The 26,712-nt window shown below is 34.8% G+C and overlaps 1 protein-coding gene across 1 annotated transcript in view; it reads right to left on the bottom strand.

The window, feature by feature from the left end:
- The window catches only part of LOC120778527 (protein toll), a 306,345-nt gene that overhangs the window by 162,135 nt on the left and 117,498 nt on the right, over window positions 1-26,712 (bottom strand). Inside the window, exon 4 of the mRNA XM_040110369.1 lies at window positions 25,043-25,121. The gene's annotated coding sequence lies outside the window, so the exon portion shown is untranslated. The remainder of the gene's footprint in view (window positions 1-25,042; window positions 25,122-26,712) is intronic.

The following is a 26,712-nucleotide window of genomic DNA, read 5'->3' as shown; positions in this document are numbered from 1 at the left end:
CACCGTGCTCGCTGATGAGTGAAAGAAAGGTTGAAATGTGAGCAGGCGAACAAGCCAATGAACGGCCAAGTTAAATGGTTATGCATATATGTGGTACTTGTATATATATGTATATATATGAGATATTAAGGTCATGTTGTCTTTATAGAAAAAAAAATTGAGAATTATGTAATATAAAATAATATATATTTATCTCAAATATTATATTTAAGTCACCCATAAAGAGCGAAATCACAACAAAAATCCGTTAATAAAAATATATAAAAGTTAAACATAAAAAGTTCAACCCTAATACATACACATATACCACTTCATATATATAATAGCACTATAGCATAAGGTCGTGGCATTCATTTGCCCATTTGGCGCAAGCATTGTGTTGTTGTGTGCTTGCTTATGTTGTTGTTGGCCGTTCATTGCTGACAATATATGCCAGCTTGTGGGTTCAAACGCCATAAAATATGCAATAACATGTCGAACATTATTGATTGCATCACGTGAAAACGTGTACTTTGCTTTTACTGTTATATTCTCTTAATAATGTTGCCTTGCCAGCGAAAAATAAAGTGTTGACTATTTTCAGTTAAGAAGAAAAAAGAAAAAAAAAACAAAAAAAATTGTGCATATCTCATTCATTATTAAAACTAATGGCACTGCCATGGAACAAATGAGATTATATATAAAGAAAATATTACTTGTGAATTTCAAAAAGAAAAAAAAAAAACAAGAAATTGAGTGTTTTGTAAATGCAAAACAACTTAACATCGAAAAAATTGAAATTATGTTTTTTATTGCCTACGATGAACTACACCATATTGCATATAAAATTTTCATCTTCCGCTTTCAGATATATCCAATATATAACCTTTTTATAACCAAAACACAAATTTTGTATTAATATGAGTGGTTTCCGTTAAAGTTTTTCCTTCGCCTGCCAACTTATGAAAAGTGATGTTACGTTATTTTGCATTTTCGTTGACGATATGTTTAGAAATATTCTCTGGTAGTTTGAAGCTGATTCAGTAAACAGTTGGCTACAATTTTTTAACCTTGCGAAATTGGCTCTTAGAACTTTTCATAGTCGGTGAGGAAAAGTTCTGCGATGACCTTACATGGTGTATACAATGATCGAATTAATAAGCCATATTCACGCGTCAATTTTGTCGGAAAAACGGTCTCTTGGAGCCGACCTTTCTGGCAAAAATGTAAAATTTTCACTAAGTTTTGATCATTACATGTATTCAACATGTCTACCACTATAGTTTTTTTTGGGGTTTTGATTTTATATAATTTTAGGTAAAAAAAATCTTTCTCAGCCAGCTTTTTTTGGTGGTGCTCCTGGAGATTAGCTTCGGAATGAAGGAAATCCAAAACTTTTAAAAACTAATCTCCGATTATTAAAGTACATTTAATCCTGTAAAATTGCTCTGACTTTCAAGCGTGAAACATTATGATCGATTTCATCTGAAATTTTTAAGGAAAGGTATTACTTGAAGAGCTTATGATATATACTTGCCAAAATGTAAATGCAAAAGTTACCTTTTAGATCTTTCATACTTCATATTTTTTACTTTCTATTGTTTTATGCTTCCGAATCTCTAATCTACTGGGCAATTAAACATAAGTCTCAGCGAGATTTATGAGAATTTTCCAATATAAATAACGGTTATGGAATCATCGTAAATGTAGCAGAAGAGTTTTGGCGAGTGTACTGTATGACGAACACAAGTATTTGGGTGGCACAAAGCATTCAGTAAGGGTCGTGGAGTTAACGAAATCTGTCTCAAACGAGTTGTCCAACCACCTCTGTTTTATGACAGCGAAAAGTTAAGAAAAATGCTTGAAATTCGGTTTGTTGGCAGCAGGGAGTTAGCAGAGAACCATCTCTTATGGATCGCCCCAAAACATTTCATTTTTGTTTTGGCTGTGGATCATGTGAAGGCTAGACTCATACTAAAATACGGAAATCTTGAGACAACGTGGCTGAGTATCCTACATTCATCAAATGTATTCGGACAGCGCGATCTGTCGACCAGTTTCTTACAGCAGCTTTTTAAGTCGGCACACCTTAGTAGTGCCGTGTGATGATTAAAATATCGAAGAAAGAATTTGTCTCAAATTTTGTATTTCTAAACAAATTTCGTGTGCGAAATTGTTGCTAATATTGGAAACATCGAGAGATCGTTGAAGGCATTTCTCGTTCTGGACAACCTTCGATCCCTTCAAATGATGAAAAAATTAAAAAAGTGAAGGATATGGTGCTTAAAAATCAGGCAAGTGTTAGAGAGATGGAAAGAGAGCATGACAACACTCGCGAGTCCCTTCGAATGAATTTGGTGGATAGTTTGAGTATGAAACGCGCTCTTGTTAGATTCGTCTCGATAAAGCTGAATTGTTTTGATCATGCGAATTTTGATCCTACGTTCATGGCGAGCGTTATAACTTCCAATGAGACATGAGTTTATGAGTTTGACATGCAAACTAGTCAACAAGCATCGTAATTGGAAGCCGTTTTCAGTCGTTCGCAGCGATAAAGCAAAATTCGCTGAAGGCACCATACCAACTGTCGCTGATAACAAGTGCATGCAAAATTGGATTAAACGTTGGCTCATGAACCTATTTTAAAGACAAAGATTTTTATTATAAAAGGCGAAAATGATGTTTTTTTTCATGAATTCTGGTCAAATTTGCTAACTTGGTATGTCTGCTAACTGTGGAGTTACTTGCTATATTTTCTTTAGCCGTCGATTGTAAATTAAATTGTATAGTCTTTCTGACATTTAATATGGTTATGCAACTGAGATATTTACCAGTTTTTATCTGCTATTTGTGAACTGTCATTTAGAACATTTGTTATCTATCACTGACTGCTGTTTAGTTTCTTTTAGTGCTTCGCCTTCGCCTTATGAATATTTAAAAATAAGAACATTGTTGCCATTAGAAGTATAAATAAGAAAAACCAGTTTGATCACTTGTCACATGTTATTTGACCTTTAGCATGTTTGACATATTTATTAGACACTTTAAAGCTTGTCGCTTGTGTTGCTTTCTATCAGCTAACATACAGCTGTTGGCAGCTAATTAGAAACGACACCTATTATGAAGGAAATGATGTTATTTTCTAATAAATCTCGTATATTTATTGTATTTGCACTATTTTATTGAAACCTATGTTAAACTTAAACTCGAAAAGTAAAAATTTTATTTAAAATTCGTTTTTGTTTTGAAAATTTTAACAAAAACATGTGGATGCAACGGTTTTAGAGCGACAACTAATTAGAAACGAAAATATTTTATCAATAAAAAATAATTATATTAGAAAAACTTGCTTCCTTTTAGTTAGTATTTTGTTGGTTATCTCTTCTACTTTGATAATGCTTCACATCGATTTCGAATTTACGTTATTAAGCTCTGACAGCGCACCAATGGTGTAGCTTGCCATGCCGTTCTAACTTCATCATAATGAATTGTTATCTTCCTTATAGCAGTCAAATTTTTCTCAGCCCAAGGCAACACGACATTTTGTAGGATGTCGACGTATTTCTTCTTGTTTAAAAATGCATCAATCTTATAGAGTGGACCAACACCATTCCAGATAAAAAATCCCCACACCGTGATTGATCATCCACCATAGTCAAATACGCGTGGAACAAAGCGAGGATAAAATGTTTGATTTATTGGACGGGAAACATCCCTTCGACCATCAGGACCTAAGGATTAATTTTGGTTACACCGCTCCAAACGACATGCTTCCGTTGATTTGTAGTTTTAGACCAATAACAGTTGGCAAAGTGTGCGCGTCTTTTCTGCGAATTTTAGTCAGAAATGGGTTCCTGCGTGCTGTCCAGCCGTGAAGTCCAGATTTGACCAAGCGATTGTCAGTTATCTCTTGGATATTTGGGCAATGTATTCGCTTTGAATTTCGTGTAGAATGTCAGTGGAACTCTTTTTTGTGCCTTTTCGCGAGATAGTATTAATTCTGCGGTCTATTTCTATTGAAGTTTTTCGGATTTTTTCTCTGCGTGCAATATTGAAAATAGTTTTAAAATTCTGTGTATGCTTAAGGATATTAAAAACATTTTTTTTTTGAGCATTTGACCTTATTCGAAGTTTCTTTGCATATCATTCCATACCAACAAAGGTCAAAAATGTAGCTGCAAAGGGTAGGTGTACAGCTGCAGCGTTTTCTCATTGAAAAACTTGAATAATACATTTTAGTATATTTTAAACCACAACTTTGAAATACATCCTTACCAGAAATCAATAATATTATTAATAAAAATTAACGACTTGAGGAATTTTAGTTCTTTGAAAAACTGTTTCTAATTAGCCGTCGCAGTTAATTCACCTTCTGTATCGAAAAGCATTTACTATTTGGGAAAAAATTAAAAGAACTTTAACTTCACAACTAAAAAACAGAGTGAATGTAGTAGTAAATAAAGTGACACGAACAATGCAAGACTTTTAGGAATATACACAACGGTATGTCAAACTTTTTTATCATTATTCTCATCAGCCACCTACAAAAATGAAAGCGTTTCTAAGTAGCTGCCAAAAGCTGTATGCCATTTGACCATGCTTTTATATCGAACTTGTAACAAAAGTTGTTTCTAATCTGTTTACTGATATAGCTCCCTTGACCTGCCAGCCATTACGCATTACTTGTTTCTCGGCACTTGCCACTCAATACTATACTTTTAGTATGATAATAGTAATTAATTTTTAAAAATTTTTTTCTAAAATTGAAATAGATAAAAACAAAAAAACTTCAAAAGGTTTAAATTTAGTTTTTTTAATTTATTAATTTTTTATATTTTCCAATTGGATTCCGAAATAAATTTGTTTAAACTTTTGCTCAAATAATATTGCCTACACAAACACACAGGCGCAACATGCTTGCAATCGTATGCAAATAGCAGCGAGCGGGCTGGAAAGTTAAAATACTTAAAATTCGCAACAAACTATTATTCCTATCGGCTAACTGTGGAAAATGCAGAAAATCTGCACCAGAATGCATACACTCACGCAATTACATATACACGCACACATACACACCGTCGCTAGTAGCGCCAGCTCAACAGTCAACCGGTCAACTGGCCAACGCGTTGCATGCCAAACGAGCCACCAGCTGGCAACAAAAACCAAAGCAGGCAAACGGGAAACAAAAATGGAAAAACAAGAGAAAATTAAATACCAGAAAAACAGTGAATGGATTGAATAAGCAGCTTTACTTTGAGAGCGCCTTACTAGTGACCAACAGTGTCGGCTAACAGCGCATAGCTTTGTTAGCATACGATGACCCGCATGTCACGCTACACCAGGTCGCGCAAACACACACACACACACACACGTACAAGCGTAAGCGAAAGCACGTGAAGTGGCACTCACACACCGCGACGGCAGAGCGCTTTTGGCAGGTGGGCGCGGCGGAGCCACCAAAAGCGCACTTGGACGAACGCTCGATGGTGAGGCAAGAAGGAGCGCAGGAGCTGAAGCATTAGAGGACTTCTGCGAAAACTGTCAGCAAGTCACTGTTGCAACTGTTGTTGCAGATGTTGCTGTTGTTGTTGCTTTTGCTGACGGGGCGATGGTCGCGCATAATAACAAAGTGCAGCGAATCGTTTGTACATTTACATAAAACAGCAACAATGTGGCAAACAAGCTTGTCTGTGTATGAGTGTGTGTGTGTGTGTCCAGCAAGCCCCACTACTACTAATAGCCGGTTAGTTGCGCACAAAAGCACAAGCTGAAGAATAAAGGGCCACACACGGCGAGGCAGGTAAGTCGCCGAGTTTGCTGGGCGTTGCTGATAAAGCAACAACAAAAACTGGAATACACTGTTATTACGCTGCCCTAAGCTTAGCTGCGCGCTGCAGCAGCGCCTGTGCGGTTGGCTACACCAATGCATAAATACATATGGACATATGGACACATGGAGAGCGGGGGTCTGTGCTTGCATGCGTGCGTGTTTTAAGGAACAGTCGGTTCTAGTCGGGCAGGTTAAGCTACAAAGCAGATTCTAATCGAAGTTGGCGTGGCACGTTAACATGCTGGGGGTGGAGTCGCTCACACACCTTGTTACATGTGCATGTATGCGCTGTAACTAAAAGCATGTGAACGCACTAAATTTTGTAGCATACAAATAGGCGCACCTAAATGGTACACATATGTATAATAGCGAAGCGGAAAGCATGAACAACAACAAGAACATATATGCTTGTAGTACTGTGTGTGACACACATGTGTGACCGTGTGTGTGTTACACGTGTGTATGTGCGCGCTTTGTGCGTGTGTGAGCACTGCAAGCCTTTTATCAGTTGATATACTACACGCCGTTTGCATTGAAATAATGAAGTTTAATCGCTTTTTAATTGCTGTTGTCGACACCGGGATACTGCACTGGATATGACTATGACATATGAGTGCTTGGAACATTTTTGTCAAGTTGTAATGACACACTTCGTTTGCCGGCTTGATTACTTGCTTTGCCGTTGCTGTTGCGTCGGTTGGTGAGCTGGACTATTTATAGGTCCGAGTGTATAAATAATTATGTATGCACATAAAAAAAGTATAAGTATAAGTATAAAAAAGTGTATAAGTATATATTACATTTGGAAAAGAAACCGCATATGCGTCGGCAGCCATTGACTAATTATATATTGTGCGCCTTCATGAGAATTTTAACAGTCCTCTAATGCGTGGATTTCAACTCGCCATAATTGCCTTCCTAAATGTCAATGTAGATTACAGCGCGATGGATGTAACGTTAGTTACGTGTATGCAATTACGGTAATTTGTGACAAATTTCAATTTAAATAAGCGGGTTTCTTGGAATTCGTAATGCGTCAGAGATAATTAATCATTTTTCGATTTAATGTTTCTATTTGGAAAAACTCTAAGCATATATACTTATATGATGTAACGGTAGTTCATTTAATTTGTAGATTTATATTATTACACACGGAACAGGATATACAATATTAAGTTTGCCACAAAGTTTGTGATACTTAGAAAGAAACGTCAGGAATCCTATAAAGTATGCGGTGGATACAAATACTCAAAGAGAGCTGAGTGGATTTAGGAATGTCCGTCTGTCTTTCCATCTGGCCATCTATATCTAGGCAAATAGTTCCAGAGACATGATTCTGAAATTTCATTTCCGTCCTTTACTCCTCAAGAAGTTTCTCATTTGTCCGAACCACCAATATTGAGTCTCTTGACCGATCAAATTAAGTTCTTGTATGAAAACCTTTTTATTTGCTAAGATATCTTCACGAAATTTGGTACGAATTATTGCTCAAGGCGATTTCGTAATCTTCAAACAATTTTTTTTCAAATCGGATCACTATAGTATTCAGTGTAGTAGTTTAATCTTAACGCAAATGCTAATTTCAAATTTAACTTATATCTTTAAAAGCTCAAAAGCTCATTATAACTAAACTATGACTCTGACTTAAGCCCGACATTTCATTTTAAGATATTTGTATTTAATACGTACGTAGATTTTCGACCTCAACAGTGGGAAGTTCTGGAACGAGTACCGATTAGAAAACACTACAAAAATCCTTTCCTTTTCCTTTAAGTGTCTCTGAATGTGTTTTTCTAATCTGACAAATGTGTTGAGATGTTTTTTGGCGAGAGAAAGAAGAGATTATTGAAAGGTACTAAATTTTAGATTATTTTTAAATTAACCTTGAACTTTCTAAGTAACTGCTTAGTTGTGCCATAAATTCTGTTAAAAGTTGGAGCCTAGTTCCTCATATGTATACGAAGGTACTAAATGAGCGATGTATAAAAATTTTGGTCGAAGTGGTCAGCTTTTGCTTACACGCTAACCCTAAAATGATTTGCCCATCGATCAATAACAGCTATCAAAAATTATATTGTTATTGATGACGCTGCCTGAACTAAAGATTTTTGAGACCCTATAAATTTCCCTGGAAGATTTGACAGGCGATACTTTGCAACTCTTTCCACTAATTGTACTACAATGGATTGAAATCTGGACTTCTAGACTAGTAATCATCTGCAGCTATGAAACTAGGAAAATTGCGCTTAAGCAACTGCTGGATGATTTTTTCTTTGCATGCTGGAAGATTCATGCTTCCCATCGCAGAGAATATTGCTTAACGGTTTACCACTTCTTCGAAAATATCTCGCTGCTTTACTTTAGCATAAGTTTTAACCACATTTTCACAGAAATGAAAGCTTTTAGGCTCTTCTAACAATCAAAAGTGGATCTGCCTAGAATTACGGTGTACAAAATATCTTGTTTACTCAATGGAAATTTCCTTTTCGTTTTAAAAGTAATGCGCGTGGACTACTCAGAAAAAGAAATGTCGCTAAATACACAGATAATAATACAGCCTACTGATGGATACTAATAAAAGCTCAGTTATTTTCTCAAAAAGGAGCTTAGTGATTTAACAAGCAGAGCGGATATTTGCTTAGAATGTCCATTTCGCAAATTTGATACTTAAAAACATGTTTCAATTTTGCCTATTAAGGCATATTCTTACGTTTTATTCGAAAACCAAAGATAAATTCTTATTTTGTTTACATAAGCGATTCTATAATTCAGTTGACATATGAAGTCAGCAATGTACCTGTAAAGCGTCCATTTTTTCAAATATAACTGATTATCAAGGCTGTTTTGCGTGGCATGGTGGTTAATTTGAATGGTAAAACAATTTCTGGGCGTATTTAGGTTGGATCGCTCTGTGCTGTTACGCACATTTTGTAATTGCTCTGACCTCACAAGCACAAGTTCTTCGGACGGAATATCAGCCATAAGACGGAAAAACATTTGCTATAGATCTCTGTGAAACGTTCATCGAAGCGAATATACCGTTAAAAAGATCAACAATCCAAATATTTTGAAAAGTTTAATGTCATTCTCGGTTGTAATAAAGAATACAAGCTCTTTAAGGAAATAAATTATATATTGCAACAAGGTTTAGAAGCCACAGATTAATACGTGAAGAAATCTTCTCTAAAAGAGCTGACTCTATTTTCGTACTAGGTAACCGTAGAGTACCAAATTATGAAAAAAATTGTACAAAATATGGTGACAAACTTTCAGATTTTAGGAAAAAAATTTAATATAAAGTTGGAATATCTTTGTAATCAACAGGATCAATGTTATAGTGAGGAACAGAGAGAGTGCTTCAGCCAGTATCTAAAAGTGATGAATGGATGGAACATTACTCGTAATACCTTTATGTTGTTGAGGTCATAATGGCATATTACTGGTGGTCCTTAACAAGATATTTCCACCCAGAAAATTATGATACAAAAACTCATAAAAGGCATTTTATTGAAATAAAACACATGCTTTGGACATTTACTTAAATCTATCATTATCTTTTCAAATCAAAACTACACTGGGACCAAAAAAACCATTGTGACCAAATTCAAAGCCAAAAATGCAATGAATACCATCGATCAACTACCGTATTCAACAAATTTGACTCCGCGTATTTTTTTCTTGTTACCCAAATTGAAATTGCCGCTCCCGAATTGTTAAAAATATGCGCTGAAGCAGCTGACGGCCATCCCAAAAACTGCTTATGAAAAGTGTTTCGAGGACTGGAAAAATCAATCTTATATCTAAGGCAACGAAACCACTGTATAGCAGCGCAATTTTCGTTAAAGTTGCTTAGAACTTCTCTTAGCAATCAAGTACGATTCTGATTGTTTTTAGCTGCTCTCCTGTTAAACTTTGTGGTTATATTGGGTAGTCGAAAAAGTATTTTTTTAATAGATGTCATTGCAGTCGTATAGCTCCAGTGCTACCAATCACATTGCATCATACCATATAGTTTTGGAAAGGTGAGATTTTAAGCTTCATCTTACTTCATTTCATTTCAAAAAAATTAAATTCAGGGAAGTTGAAAAAAAGTTACAGCTGTTCAAAAATGAGCGAAAATAATGAAAATAAATTCGCTATATTTTGAAATTTTTGTACAAAAAAGGGAAGAATTCCACTCAAGCCGCCAATGAAATTTGTGAAATTTACGGAGACGAGGCTCTATCAGTCCGTCTAGCACAACAATGGTTCGCTCGCTTCCGTTCTGGAAAATTCGAAATTTCGATTTACACTGATGGAATCATGTCTCTAGCGGAAAAATGGCAAAAAGTGGTCGACTGAAATAGTATGAAGTGTTTCGGTGCAGTTAATGCTACTTCTTCAAAAGAGAATTGACGTTTGTAAACTTCCAATTGCTTAATGAATAATTTGTGACGATTTATTAAATACTAGGGAAAATTTTCAATTTTAAAATTAATTACTTTACTTCAATAAAAATTGTTAAAAAAAATTAAAAAATTATTATAGCATTACAATAATCATAATATATGCGCAACAACTTCTGGAAACAAACCAATTAAATTTCTGCAGAATTTTGCGCAGCCATTGCAAGCATTTTTCAAACAACTTGTGTGCTTAATGGCCAAATATGTCGAATGTGCCGCCGAGAGTGCTCAACTGGTTGTTATTGATATGCTTGCATTCCCAACAGCGATTCCGTCTGCTATTACAGCCCCTTTTAATGTGTGTGTGTGTGTCTGTGTATGGAAATTATTAATTACCAAAATCAACCTCAGTCCAAAAGAGCATAATTTTCACGATTAATATGCCGACCGATAAGCATGCAAATGCCAGCACAGCTGTGGAGTATGCTGAAATAAATGCACAGACACGCATGCCAAATGTGTCTGTGTCTGTGCGTTCTTTAAATTACCTATATGTATATGGAGGCATATACATAATAAATTAATGACTTAATTTACTCTTCACACAGGCACGCGGACACATGTGTCTTATGCATACTTGAATGGACACAAATACACAAGCAGGCAATAACAAACACACACGTTCTCAATCCACACACACACACACACTCTTCTGAAGCTCGCAAAGGCATTAAAATTGTTTAAAAGCTACATGTGTTTATTTAACACCGACCAGTATATAAAAATATGCATGTGTGTGTGCGGTGCTGCCATTTATATTGCGCTGTTGCATGTCCCTGGTGAAAAATTATGACTTTAACAAGCAATATTTTCGCATTTTCTTGTTATTGTAATTTTTACAATTTTATTTTTGCATTTTTAAACGTTTATTTATGGGTTTTTCCACTTTTGTTTGTCTATATGTGTGCGCTGGTGTCTGTGTCCCTGCTCTTTCCGTGTTCATATATGAGTGAGCATATGAGGATATACAGTTACGTGCTTTGTGGTGAGCACAAAGTGCGGCAATGTTAATTTTTACATAATAAATATGTATGAGTGTGTGTGCTCATTGCCATAAAAATTAAAACAAAAACAAAATATGTGTGCAACTGAGCCCTTGGTACCAGCCATACTTGCGCATCCAGCTTATGAAAGCAAAAAATAAACACCTCGCTCCTTCCGCAGCTGCACCCCGTCGCCAATTTGTTTACTTTGCTATTTAATTTTAAGACCACTCGTTTGCTGGCTTTTTGTTTTCTGTTTTTATTGTCGTCATGGCCGTTTTTTGTGGCACTTTTTGTTCTGTTTTCCCTGCACTTGACGACCACATCAATCTCCATCACATTTCGATAATTAAAATAATTTTTCATTTTTTTCACTTCTTGCACGCACACCCTTACGCAAGTCTGTGTGCATGCTTGGTAATGACTGCCTGCTGTGCTTGTGTGCGTGTCCTTGCCGGGATGTAACGCTTCGAACGCCTCCACAAGCTGGACAGCATGCGTCAATGTGTGGACACTTCGTCGGTTACATTTATTTTGACGGTAATTAATCACCGTTAGAACGACATTTTCGTGACAACAACAAGCATACACATACACTCATGAGAACTACACATGAACACATACGTCATGGGACAAGGTGTGTGAGTGGAATTCCTTAAATTGAATCTAATTTTCTTTTTACTGAAATTCTAGTAAGTTTTTGCAGAGATTTCGTGATAAAATCTGTAACGCATGCCGCAGCTCCTGTAGTGGTAGAAATTAAATTAAATTTTAGTTATGTTCTCACCATGACTTTTTTCCAAAACTTGACCTTTAGAACATATTAAGCTTATCTGAACCTGGCAGCTTCACTAAAAAATTTGTGAACAGAAATCAGTTCTAAAACTGTCTACCTTAATATTCGCATTAGCATATTTCATTTAATTAACCAATATTATAATAAAAATTAATAAATGGCAGCAATACTGAAATCAATTTATTCAATTTTAGGAACTCGTTATTTATTACCCATTCTTATTCTTATTATTTAATTATATTTCAACATAGAAAAAAACTGAAATCAATTTATTCAATTTTAGGAACTCGTTATTTATTACCCATTCTTATTCTTATTATTTAATTATATTTCAACATAGAAAAAATTTCGAACATGTGGCAACTCTACTCGCAAATATTTTTGTATTTAATGCTTTCTGACCTTCTTATTTTCTCTATCCAAATTATAACACTTCAAATTTTTAAAAAGGTGGCAACATCACTAAAAAAAATTCTTGAACAGAAATCTTTCTTAAACTGTTTGCTTTAATATTCGTATTGTCATATTTCATTTATTTTACCCATATAATATAATAAAATTTAATAAGTGGCAGCTTATATAATTTTTGAACTCTATATTTTTGATAGATTTAGTTCTAATTATTTAAAACTATTTTAAACGAAAAAAAAATGAACAGGTGGCAACTCTACACGAAACATTGTACAGTTAATGCCTTTCGAACTTCTTATTTACATTAACCAAATTGTAACCCTTGAAATATCTGTACAGGTGGCAACATCTTCAAAAAAATTTGAACAGCAATCATTCCTAAACTGTTTGCTTTAATATTCTTATTGGCATATTTCATATGTTTTACCAATATAATTGAATATAAATTAATAAGTGGCAGCTCTAATGATAATAAAAATACTTAATTTTTAGAACTCTATATTTTTGAATCATTTTGTACCCTTCATTTAACACTATTTTAACAGAGAAATATTCTCAAACAGTTGGCAACTTTATAAAAAATGTTCAATTTTAATCCGCCCGAGTACTACTTCTGCTCGGAATAATTCCACAAAGTTATTGAAAGTGGTTGAAATTGGGTACGGAATTTTGTTGCGCTACACAATCCTGTTGCTGTCAATTATTTATTATGTAAACGTGCCTACAGAAACGTCACTTAGCTACTAAGGAAACATAATACGTATATGTGCGTAAAACAAATTCTGTTCCTCCTCTGGTTTAGGTTGATGTTATTATGTTTGTTTTTGTTTTTGAGATAGCACAATAAGTTCTCTTTGAAGATTTCTGTTACCTGATTTAGTGGTTTATATGTTCTGTTACAAAACTTTGTTAAAATTCTTTCGTTATTAATTTTGTTGGAAATTCAGTTTCTGTTGTAATTTAATTTCTGTTTGTAATTGGCCTGGAGAAAAATATTCATAGGGCAGAAATCCCTTGAATTACCGCAAAAAATTAAATTACCCTTTTAAAAAGTGCTTTTTTAGAGATACAGAAAATATTATTATTTCAAATAAAAACATGAAAAGCAAAGTTTAAAGGAGGCCCTATGCTGCACTGGGAGTTATAGAAAATGATGATGAGGAACGTTTATCGAATTTTGTTCTTGTACCGAACAGCGTTTCAAGAAGATAATTCTGTTGCTACAGTTCGAATAATTTATTTAGAATTTTATCAATATTGATTTCTGGTCTGTCATTGCTAATTTATAAGTCAATAACCTGAACATGGCGTACCTCTACAAAATGTTTTCTGTTTCTATTCAATTGCATCCATTCCAATACAATGATGATTTCAGTTAGAAAATTGTTTGGTTTAAAGAGACTGGGTAGTCACTGTACACTTCAAATATGCTTACACTGATTATTTATTATTAGAGATGTGCTCTTATGCGTATGAAGTGAGTTGAACACCAGATTTGAAAGTTAGTTTCCGTTTTCTGTTGTAAATTTTTGCGTTTAGTTTATCAAGTTAAACTTAATGTAAATGTTAAACAACTGTGCCTACTTTATTAAACTGGCTTGACAGCAGCTACCACATAAGAGTATTAAAACCTAAACTACCCAAAAAAAAAACAAAATATTTTTTATTTGTTAATCTTTGGCTTCAGATTTACATTTTTCTTCGTTTGGTTGCAACTGATTTCGTATAAAGCAGTGTCTGTTAATGGCGCAAGTTACCAAAAATATCGTATATCTCTGCATATAAGTTTCAGAAAATTGTACAGAGATTTTTAAATTGGTTGGTAGAAAATAATTGCTTTTGATTTTTTTCTATTTCATGACTAGTTTACACATATCTGGAGATATTAAAAACTTGCAAGTGTACGCAAAGCAGAAAAAACTACAGTATTTTCCATGAAGAATCATCAGCTTCAGTTTAATGCTTATTTGGATAATACTTCTGGTAAATAGAAGTTCTCTTTAACATTGCTTTCTGGAATATTGACCTCTAGCACCTTTCAAGTAGAACTTTATAAAGATTCATATTGTAATACGAGAACTGTCAGCATCTGCAAGAACTCTGAATAGTGTTCCAGCAACAACTTATTTATTTTTCAAGACACTCGCCTCCGAATAGCTATATTTGTGCTTTTGTCTTCCTCACCAACACCTGCCTGCCAACCTGACATATTTCCAAATAATCGTAGCTATTTACACTTTCGCTTATTTCTATTATCCCCCGGGTATTCAATCAAATTCAACACCCTCAATTGGATATTGAAATAACGAAATAATATACGATTAAATGTCAAAGAAGTCGATGACAATCTGAATAATAATAAACAAAGGTAGCGCTGCATAACAAAATAACGACAGCTGAGGGAAAAGTAATAAAGCAATAAGAACGCAGAACAAATAAACAACCGAAAGCAGCGAAAGCAAGCAAACAGTCAGCAATGCCGCCTTTGTCAGCAACTGTCAGTGACATAACACATTGGCGCTGCGCAGCGCGTTGTCTATCGTGCTATCCGAAACGTAACAATGGCAACACATAACGGCACGCGAGTCTACATAGACTTTTGTTTTATACTTTTATTTTTGGTGTTTTTCAGCACGTGTGTGGGTGTGTGTGTGTTTGAGTGATTATAGCGAGACAGTCGCATTTCGGCAGGATATTGGTCACAGCGTTTATTGACAGTTGTCAGCGCGGCGCGATGTGAGCGCCGATGGTGGCTGCAATTCGCGCGCACAACACACACACACATACATACATACATATATACATGAGCAAAGTCATAAATATACAAAAAGCTGGTCTACAAGTATTTGTTGTGTATTCAGCTTAATGTTTGTGTATGTGCGTGCATATTTCATGGCACGAAATGCTACGGTTATTTGTAGCAAAGAAAACTCATTTTTCATCAATCCAATTGGTATACACACACACTACACATGTGGCGCTGTATGTGTATGCATACTGGGGGAATGTATATTGAAAATGTGCCGTATGCTGCCGCACCAACAATTGTGTTATATGAGCATTGCGGCGGTGAGATGTGAGGGGAAGGAAAAAATCATAACGTCATATTGCGAAATTCCGTGACACGGATATCTTCACGTTTAAATGCCGAGTTTGTATGCAGACGATGACAATAACAACAAAAACGGCAACAACGATGATATTGGAGTGGCCGCGCTGAGAAGGAGTAATGATCACCGCTGTGAGCAAGCGCTGATGCCTGCGACAGCAGTGATGGCGCGTCAACAACAAGACACCCAGTTTTTTTTTTATGTTTTTATGAGTGACTGAGTGCGAATATCGAGTGGCGGCGAGACAAACTCATAAGTCGGCACACACTCAAACACACATACACACAAATGTAGCTATAAGCAAATATGGTGGCAGCGCAATGGTATGCCGAATGAAAGACCGTTATTGAATGCTCATGCACACGCAAGCAATATTCATAAAATCAGACTTCAATTTCAATACAAGATACCGATTTGATATTGACACCCGTTTGACACGCAACACCCGGTGACATAAGCAGCAGCGGTGGCAACGACAACGGCAACGCCAGCCAATGCCAACTCGTTAGACGCTGCACTTGCTGGCAAGCTGTGGCAAGCTTGTTAATATTTGCACTACAACGATAGAAAAAAAGCAACAAAAATACTAGTTTTCAATGCTAAGCTGTGACCTTTTTGTTGTTATATAAAGTATATTCGATAGCTTGGATTGTGTTCGGAAGTGAAATATAGCGGTGCACACATACACAAACACACTCGTCCATACAAGTTGCTAAAATAATATGTGTATTGGTAAGTAAAAGTAAATCCATGCCACACTCTGCAAACAAGCATATAGGGTTTCAAGCGAAAGACTCTCCCGCAAATCTTACTATAAAAGCAGCATTGTTGTTTTTGTTGCTGTATCAGCACACTGTGTAATTGTAGTCGCTGCTGTTTGTTTACTTGTCGCACAATACGAAATTGTTTGCGCTCGCTGCCGCTTTTGTAATCAAAGCGCAATGAAAATTGTTTACATTTCAAAGCATAGTTTGAGGCGTTTAATTTGGCTCCAAAGCGAGAACGCTAACAATTGCCGCTACATTCGCAATGACACAATTGCGTAGCAGGCAAAATAAAATATTTATGTAAATAAGTATGGTATGTGTGATTGCAAATTATAAGCGGGCGTGTGGCGAGGAAAACGAGGTCAAAGCCGCGTGGAATGAAAATGGGCAAATGGGAAGTATAAGCACTTAAGTACCACCAATAGTGGAAATTTTTTTAATAATAAATGCAAATGTTTATTTAATATATAATATCATACTTTAAATAAGTTTTAAGCCATACAAAAAAAAAAATAATATTAAAAAAATATCTAGACTGATTATTTTAAATATTTTTATAAGATAGGAAGACCACCAATACATGTAATTATAGCTATAGAGCAAAAATTAAAAAAAAAAAACTTACTCCGAAAATTCGGAATTACTTCGAAAATTAAAAATTGCTATATTTTGGTTACATATCAGAAAACGCACAATGCAATATATTTAATAAAGATAACCAAATTTTTCAGAAAATATTCGGAGTTACTCCGAAAATATACCTAATTACTCCGAAAACATTTCAAGAAATTTTTTGCATTACTACGAAAACAAATAACATATACTGTTTTTATTACATAATTCTATTATCATGAATAGAACCTCATAGATATTTCTCTGTTCTGTGATGATTTTGCTTAAGATGTTGGATTAATTACGGTTGGACTATACAGCTCTTTGTCTTGTAAAATCATGTAAACTACATTCCGACCTCAAGAAGACATATTTAATCTATATTTAATTACTTGGAACGACTGTGATACTGAAGAGAGTTTGGTAGATGAACAAAGTAAGTTTTCGGTAGTCTCTGAAGCACTATTGGTTTATTCGAAACATATGTAGAGATTGTCTTGATTTTGGCGTTAATTTCTTCTCTATTCAACCCTCTCTCAAGTCAAAAATGTTTTTTAAGTGATAAAGTGTTTGGTAGTGTGGATGTGAAATGAATGAGGTGGTGCTGATCTATTCGAAATGAAAAAAATAATTTAGTAAAATGCGATAATAAATTTGAGGTAAAAATGAGGTAGAATTTCGAAACGAAGTCGATAAATGAAAATTATAAGTATGATTTGGCTTTGATTTCTTTCTGAAAATTTTAAAAGCTTGAAGAGATATATTCATGGTGTGTTTGAAATTCGGATAACTTCTTGAAAAGCCATTGAATCACATTTTTTTATCAGAAATTTCTGAATTTGATGGATCAACTCTTTTGATGGTTGAAGAAAATAAATGTTCTCAATAAGAATAGATTCAGCTGCCAGTGCCCTTCCGACTGCTTTCTAGAAATGGCTGGTTAAACATGATCGATGGTTATCCCTCTTAAACCTTGGGGGTACTGCAAGTAGCAGAATGGTTCGGATAAAGTTCAGTGAATATTAATGTGGTTCTCTGTGAAACTTTAGAGATTAAATTATATTAGTAATAATATATTTACCAAGATTTTAGTGATATTCTTATAGTTGTCCGCTATAGTTCTGACTGATGAAATCAATAATAATATTGTTAACTATTTATCTGTCGATAAAAACCACTTTGGTGAACGAATGATGAAAAAGGAGATAATCAGAAATAATTGATGGGATTCCTCAACAAAATTGAACTCAATTTTCCTGGCAGATAATAAACTAACATTTATAGGACAATTTTAGTGCTGAAAGTTAGCTGCTGTCTTGAAAAAGTAGTTTTAAAGAGAACGAAAAACCTCCAAAATCAAGAATTTTATTTACACAGGATTTCCTTTTCCTCAAGAAAGATCATTGCTATAAGCACAACATTTTTACTTCTATGCTCTGAATACAGAAAACATCTCGTTACCAAAAAATATTTATTACTCTCAAAAGAAAACGAAAGATGTTGAGCAGAGTTCTGCCGAGTTGACAGTCCTTGGCCGGATAAAATCCGGGTCCGTTCCCGTTATGTTCTCTGTGAGAACGATGATGTCAATCTTTTATTCTGACTATTTTCAAGAAAAAAATATCTTAATTTTGTCTGGAAGCTCTCGATGATCAAATATTTCATATTAAAGCAATAATTTTATAGTCCACAATAAAACAAATAGTGACGAAAGCTTCAAGGAAATCTGCCGCGCAATAAAATATTTAATTATTTTCCAGCAAAAATGATGCAGTATATGGAACAAAAGCGAGAAAAATATAATTTCACCACAAAAGCATCAACAGCTGATGCCTTGACACATTTTCGAGTATGCTGACAATTAAAAGAAAATAAAATAAATAAAGCTGTGCAAATACAGTGTAACTGTTGCATAATAAATCAAAACAGATTTCAACCAAATGCTTCGACGCCATTAGAGGGGCATTACCAAAGCAACCGCAACGCCACCAGCGACGCCCTCATTTGCCACAATGCTGGCAGAGATGTGTTTTCTTATGAGCATCAAGCTAAGGCCAGCAAGAGTTATTTACTTTTATACACAAACACATGCATACATATATACATTCATGCGTGCGTAGATGTGACAGTACACACACTTGCTCACCGATTCACCGACATATGTAGATTTATGATTTTTCCAACAACTTGCTACACATGCTTTATACACACTAACAAGCGTGCATATGTACTTTTTGTTGCTTTTGCTTAGTTGTCCCTTTTTAAGTACAGTATGTCACAATAATGTGACAACAATAAAGATTTTTATTATCTGCAAATCTGAATTATGTCACTAGAAGTGAGAAAAGTGCTGAGCAACGCACAAAAAAGGGGTTAACTGCATGGAATGTGAAATAAAAAACAAAAACAATAACAAAAATAAAACGAGCAAGCAACAAAGTGAAAGTTGGTGAGTGAAAAGAATATCGTTGCGACAAAGCGCAATAATAAATACATTCTTAATAGTAAAAAAATAAGGACACTTGACTTTGTTGCGTTGGGTAAATACAAGCCAATGTTGTTGTAAATATAAATATGTTCACGTATAATAAAAAGCAAATAAACTTATGCGTAAATAAACAAAACACAAAGTAATAGAAACATAAATACGAGAACTAGCAAAACAAAGTGTGTGAAGTGTGCTGACATTTGACTGCCTCGAGGAGTGTGCAATTGTGTGGGTGAGTGACTACAACATATGGAGAGTCTGGGAAACTCATACTTGAGTGGTGGTCATTTAGAAGTAATATACTTTCCATTTTTTTAGTTGGCTTAACGCGATTCTTTTAAGTGTTGGCGAAAAGCTCGATGCAGCAGAAGTGTCGATTTTTAGATTGAATTGGATTTTTGGGTGTTAGAGTGCCTGTTGAGTGGTTATTATCTCAAAAGGGAACTTGATTCGCAAATCAATACAAAAAATGTGCTATCCAGAGGTATTGCGATGCAAAACATTCGGAGCATAATATTAAATAAGTACGTATAACTTGTGGAGCGAAAAACTGGAAAATATAATTACTCCGAAAATTCGGAATCATTCCGAAAAGTCAAGATACTCCGAAATTGCAAAATAATTAACTATTGGTGATTTGGCGTAAAATGTACGCGTAATTATAATACATAACGAGAAAATAAGTTCACCGAAAAGATTCCGAAGTACTCCGAAAATTTTAAATTTTACTATTCATTCAAAAACTTGCAATAATTGGAAAAATACAAAATATTGTTGAAAACTGTTGCTAACCACTGCAAATAACATGCATAGAAGACTGAGATTATTTAACGTATTATAATAGAATAATCCAAGAAAATTCTAAAAAAATATTAAAAGTCGATGGTGAAAATAATGTTTTTAATAATCACGCTTCGTAGTCTATATTATAGCACCAACTCAGTTTTATGAAAGCAAAGTGAGAGTAATCTCCACACTTTAATTTTACTTTTAGTTTGTGGTGCAAAAATTAATAAAATATATTTACTCCGAAAATTCGGAATAACTCCGAAAAGACAAAATGCTCCAAAATTTAAAAAAATCATAAGTTGTGATGGCTTTAAATGTAACTATAAGTATATTAAATTACGAAATAAAAGGTTATCCGAAAACATTCCGAATTACTCCGAAAATTTCAAATTGTACTTTATTTATTCCATACCGAACAAAAATAAATAAAATATATAATGTTGTTGAAAACTTTTAGTAACCATCGCATATGTCATGCTTAGAGGATACAATTTTAAATGTTATAATGGCAAACACTAAAGCATTATGAAAAAAGTCTAAAAGTCGTTGGTGAACATATTTTTTTTATTATTCAAACTTTGTACTCTATACTACCATAGATGCAACTCAGTTTTATGAGAGTTTACTCAGCACTTTAAATTAATTTCGGACACTTGGGCGGCTGCTCATGCCACTTGTGTGCAATAATTCGGTATGGTTAAAGCATATACATACGTGCTGGGATTGCAAGAAATTTTAGAATATTAAGCACTTAATTGTTTGAAATTTCGAAAAATAGTACATAAAAAGATGTTACGACATACATAATATATCTTCACATCCATATATAGTACAAACATACATACATCTTTGAAGAGATGCCTTAGGCGGCCTACACTCAATTCTATTTAAGTACAAAAGCGAGGCCTAAAAAAAATTCATATGAAATTAATTTAAGCGCACAGCTAAACGCCGTGAAAGCTCACTTGGCACACACAAAAAAAAATTCGGGGCTAAAAGCATTCGAACAGCCATGCCGGGCCGTACGCACACAGACGCTGGCATTCTCATAAATGTCGATTTCGTGCCAGGCGTCATTGTCAACATAACATGGCAGTTATGAAGTTTCCAGCTTACTCTTCAAGTTAAGTGTTCGCATAAAGACGCACAAAAAAACAGCGAGAATCAACTAAAAAGCAAAGAATATAAATGAAGTTTCGTAAGTGCACGCATATGCCCGTGAAGTTGAGTAGATAAATAATGTGAGCATAAAAATAAATGTGCGCTTCCTGTTTCCACAAGTTTTTTGTTGTGCGTGCATGAGTTTATTTACCCATACACAACACACACACACATATATACACCTGCGTCGAGCGTTTGAAGTCCAGTGGCGTTTTGGGGATTGAGCGAATTCTTATTCAGCTAAAATGACTCTGCTGCTAAAGTTGCTGATAAATGTGTTTAAGTGCATGATAAATACCAAGGCACACAAGGTGCGACACACACACACACGCACATAAGCATGTGCATGTACATTTATATGTGTAAACTTGTACTTTGACAAAAACATTAGAGACATTTGTTTATATAAGCATACATGCTGTACCTTCATCCTAACATTTTGTATGAGTAAAATGCGGCTGTGTTAAGCGTATTTGCTCCTGTCGCCGCTGTCGTCGTTTGTCTTAGTTGACACACGTAGCAATACACTTTTCATACAAAATAAATATTCATTGTCTTGTGTGTGTGTGTATTTTGACAACCATTCAAGTATGTAAGTGTCATTTGTTTGCAGCGTCTTGCCTTCTTACATGCATACGAAGGTAGTGCGCTTGAAAGTATGCTACACTCGCAGCACTTTAGTGGCGTAAGACATGTTTGCATTTGTCCATATCAAATGTGAGTTGTTTTATGAAGGCACAGTAGTTTTATACACACATACTCGTATATATGTACGTTTGAGTATGGTTATACTTTTTGGTTGCCTTGGCACTTGTGTATGTTTGTTTACCTATGTACATATGTATGTGCTTAGCAGCTGGCAACTCATAACCATTTTCATATGATAATAGCTGTTAGCTAAACGAAACTTTCTTTTCGACTCTCTTTTAGTAACTTCAATTTTATTGTTATGAGTTTTCTAAAATTTTACGAGATGCTTCCTTTTTTGGCAGATATAATGTAGATCATTGAAGTAGTAGAAAAGTTAGTTGCAATTTGTGCTGCTTGCATAAATGATACGAATATGCATATACCTTTGGAAAATGTACGTCGTACATATATATATATTTAAATTTTGTGAATTTACTATTTATGCACGTTATTCTTCTAACAGTGTCAGTGAATATTTCTATAACATCAACGTTTATATTTCCAATGTTTGGTAAGAGAAAAAGTTTTTCCTTTGTTTAGAAATAAGTTTTTTTTCGATAGATACCTCAAATTTTGGATCTATTTGCCAATAGAGAGTATCTTTTAAGCTAAATCGGTGTGAACGGGAGGCAGTCCTACTTAATACCCCGGTTTGCTTTTTGCTTTTATATAAGATACTCTTAATAAAGCCTTTAGTACAATGCACAGGCTGCTAATAGTAGGTCCGGAAGAAGAAATCCATTATTTTTGCATTAAATTAGAGACAATTTTGAACAAAGTCAGAATGATCAGATTTAAGTCAAATATGCACTATTTTGTTCGCTAACTCCTCGCCATTTTGAAAGTAACACCATAATGACGCTCTCATAGAAAGTCTCATGACCATTGGCAAAAATCTGTCACAGTCAATATTCACAGTTTCTCGTGAGATGAATTTTTCACCAACAAATCATTCGCCATAGACAGCAGCAGACAGCTTTCACTTGGTTTGCGGTTCGGCCTATAAAGTGAATGCATAAGAACATCCTAACCAAGCTTTTCGAGTATCTGGTTGGTCTCTTTTGGGTGATTGCTTCCTTCAAATGACTCAATATTGACAGAACAAGTCCGAAATAATAGTTTTATCGTAGAGAAGCAGCTCATAGCAGTCTTTCTGAACTTTTCTGAACTTCAATTACAGTTCGGCATACCGTTTGCGCCGGTTTATCGCCTTTTGACTAAGGCTATTTTCACTTGACGTTCTCGTAAGTGACCCAATTTTCAAATGGATCAATTTGGTTGCAATTTAGCGACGATTGGTAGATGGAAATCCAATCTATATATGCGGTTTTTTTGCATTGTTGGAACATTCACATTCACCGTATTCACCAGATTCGGCCCTCAGCGACTTCCATTTGTTTCCAGAACTCTTTCTACAGAACAATTAAAAAAAATTTTCGAGCATACTCTTACATCTCCTCATAATATAAGTAAAAGTGTTGACGATTTTGTTGAGTCTTAAGCGTTAATTTTTAATAAACTGGTTTGCTAAATATATATTAGGTTATCAAAAAAGTATTGCGGTGTTTTCGCGATTTTGTTGAGTCTTAAGCGTTAATTTTTAATAAACTGGTTTGCTAAATATATATCTATTATTCTGTAGGATATATGCTTTTGATCAAAGATCCGAAATAATGCTGATCTTAAACTTTTTCAAAGGAAAAATGTTTCTGTTATTCTTTTTCAAAATTTTATTTAAAAGCACGTTGATTAAAGATTATTGTGAGCCTATAGGGTCTCGATTTTAATATTATATTTCGTTGATTCTATTCAGGCAGACTAACGTTGAAAATATTCAACAATTACTTAGACTAACCGCTACACTAACTGGTAATACAAGAGCATAAGATATATCAAAGAAATATTATACAAAAAGTTCAAAGGACTAACGAGCCATTTTAAACAAGTTTATAAGCATCGTTCCGCCTTAACATTCCTTTCAGCTATCCAACCATTTAATTTAAGCATATTTTCGCATTTTTACACGCTGTGAACTCTTTTATTTTATTAACCAAATTAGTCTGAGTAGCATATTTTTCCGCCCTTTATAACCAATAAAACTGCTACTCCATAATTCTGCGCTAACGAGAACGCCTCCAAAGTGCTGAGGGAGTGAAAAAGTTGAGCGCGCAGCGGCAAGTGTCACTTAATTTCTATGTAAGCACTTGACAGTGCACCGCAGCTGATGGAGTCTATTTCATTAACACGTTTACCAACAGCTACAGCGTGTAGTGCAGGCAGCAGCGGTCTGAGATGAGGCCACAGTGTTTATGAAAAGTGCGCGCTCACTGACGAGTGTCGCGATGGCGGAAAACAAGTGTAATGCAACTGTGTGGCATGCAGCACGCCTCCACACACACACCGAAGCTAACAAATTGCAAGTAGGGCGGGTGGTGGGAGGGCAATGAATGACTTTTGTTGACGCTGATAATTGTGCGCGCATTGTGGGCGACAAATGCCGCGAAATGGTAATTTCATTAGCACGAATGCAAATACTCAAATACACTGCGCGCTCGCTTGCTCGGCTGCAGGCAAACTGGTTGTACTTACATTGTTAAGCATAAAAGCATAATTACACACATACACAGAGGCGATTGTTTGCATTTCTTTCATTATGTAATACGGCAAACTGCCAGCGTTGACGCGGCTGCAGCCGCATGAAGTAACACAAACAATTGCTGAAATTATGCAAGCAAAGTCATTTGCTCGCTGAGTGTGAGTGTTTTTGTGCTGCGCTTGTATTTGTATAATGCATTTTAATGTGCACTCATACTTTGTCTGTCTGGGCGGCGTAGAAAAAAATATATGTATGTATTTACATATGTATTAAGACAGCTTGCGGCACTTGCAACTGAATATTTTATAGGCAATAAAGTGAGTTGCATTGTTGAAAGCAGACATTTCCTTTTGAAATGGTAAAATCTTAGGAGAAGTGTACTCACCAGTCAGCGTCGTTAAGGTTGAGTGCTTAACAGTTTTATAATTTTATTTCAATTGCAAATTTGCAGTCACGTTTTTAATCTGAAATGAAAAGAAATGGAGATCATTTTTAGATAACTTCATACAATTTATGTGCCTTCAAGTAAACATTTACTTAAATATTATAAAGCGTAGCAGGTTTCTATAAATAAAGAATATTAAATGAGACGTTCATATTTCAGTCAAAAGCTTGGAAATTGTCGTTTCTGATATCTCCATATCTATCAAAAAGGCATTATTTGCCGTTACTGCGCAATTTCTCGAACTTATCAAGTTTATCAAAATGGAAAATTTCTAGATATGTTCTCAGTTTTTTTGAAACTACTCCGAACTCTCTTGACAACACACCGAATCCTTCTGAAACTACTCCGAATTTCTACGAAAATACTCGTAAAGTCTCGGAAAAAATTATTAAAATTTTTCAAAGTTCTTTTCGAAATTGCTGAAAATGCTCGTGTACTAAGAAATTACCCCGAAACTTTCTAAAAGTGTTCCGAAACTCGAATTTTTCTGAAAAACCTCCTATTTTTTCTGAAAATAATCTCCTAATTTTTCTGAAAATACTCGTGAAAACTCACAAACAATTATTAAATTTTTCTGCAGTACTTCTCGAAATTGCCGGAAGTACTCTTGCTTTACGAAATTACTCCGAGATTTTCCGAAAGCGCTTCAAAACTTTCTTCTATATTCCCAAAAGTGCTCGAAGTTCTAAAATTTTTCGGAAAAATACCGAAATACTCCGAAAGTACTCCTAAAGTACTCCGAATTTCTCCGAAAATACACAACATTTTTACCAAATACTCCAAGAATCTCTAAACGAATGCCAAAAATTTCTAAAATTCCTTTCAGCATTCCTAAAAATATTTTGGCTATCCGTAATTACTCCGAATATTTCCGAAAATTTTCTAGAATTTTACTGTTTACTGTTTCTAAAGTTTCTTTGGGAACGCTCCGGTTTTTTTCTGAAAAAACATTTAATTCTTCCGAGAATACTCTGAAGCTTTTTGAAAACAATCTCAATTCCTTTGAAACAATTTCATAACGTTTTAAATCTGTGGGCAAGATCCAAAAGTGTGGAAAAAAAGCTGCCACATAAATTGAATGATGAATGGCAAACCGGAAAGAACACAGCATACAAAGTACTTGGCTGGGAGCTACCAACACACCGGCCGTATTCACCAGACTTAGGCGCTTCCAATTACTATTTGATTTCATCGATGGGACACGCATTGACTGAGCAGCACTTCGATTCCTACGCAGAAATCGATAAAAGGTTGTCTGATTAGTTTGCTTCAAAAGGCGGACATTTCTATTAGCATGGTACCCACAAATTGCCAGAAAGGTTGTCAAAACTTGTAAAAAGCAGTGCTCAATACTTTGAATAAACTGTTTTTACTTTTCCATACAATATTAGTATTTCATTTTCACAAAAAAACTATATATTAAATTATGTTTCCGACATTTAAACATAACTTTCTACTAAAATTTCCATAAAATATGATTTACTGTTTTAAATTGGAGTACTCATGTCAAAGCCACTTAGTCCCAGAACTGAAAGTTGCAATGAACTGTAAAATCCCTAAGATACGTTGGCAACGTCCATAAATATTTATTGTGTACATAAAAGCAGAAA

Source organism: Bactrocera tryoni, chromosome 1 (assembly GCF_016617805.1).
Source record: "Bactrocera tryoni isolate S06 chromosome 1, CSIRO_BtryS06_freeze2, whole genome shotgun sequence".
Classification (NCBI taxonomy): Eukaryota; Metazoa; Arthropoda; class Insecta; order Diptera; family Tephritidae; genus Bactrocera; species Bactrocera tryoni.
Note: the sequence above shows the minus strand (reverse complement) of the source record. Positions and strands in the feature narration are given on the sequence as shown.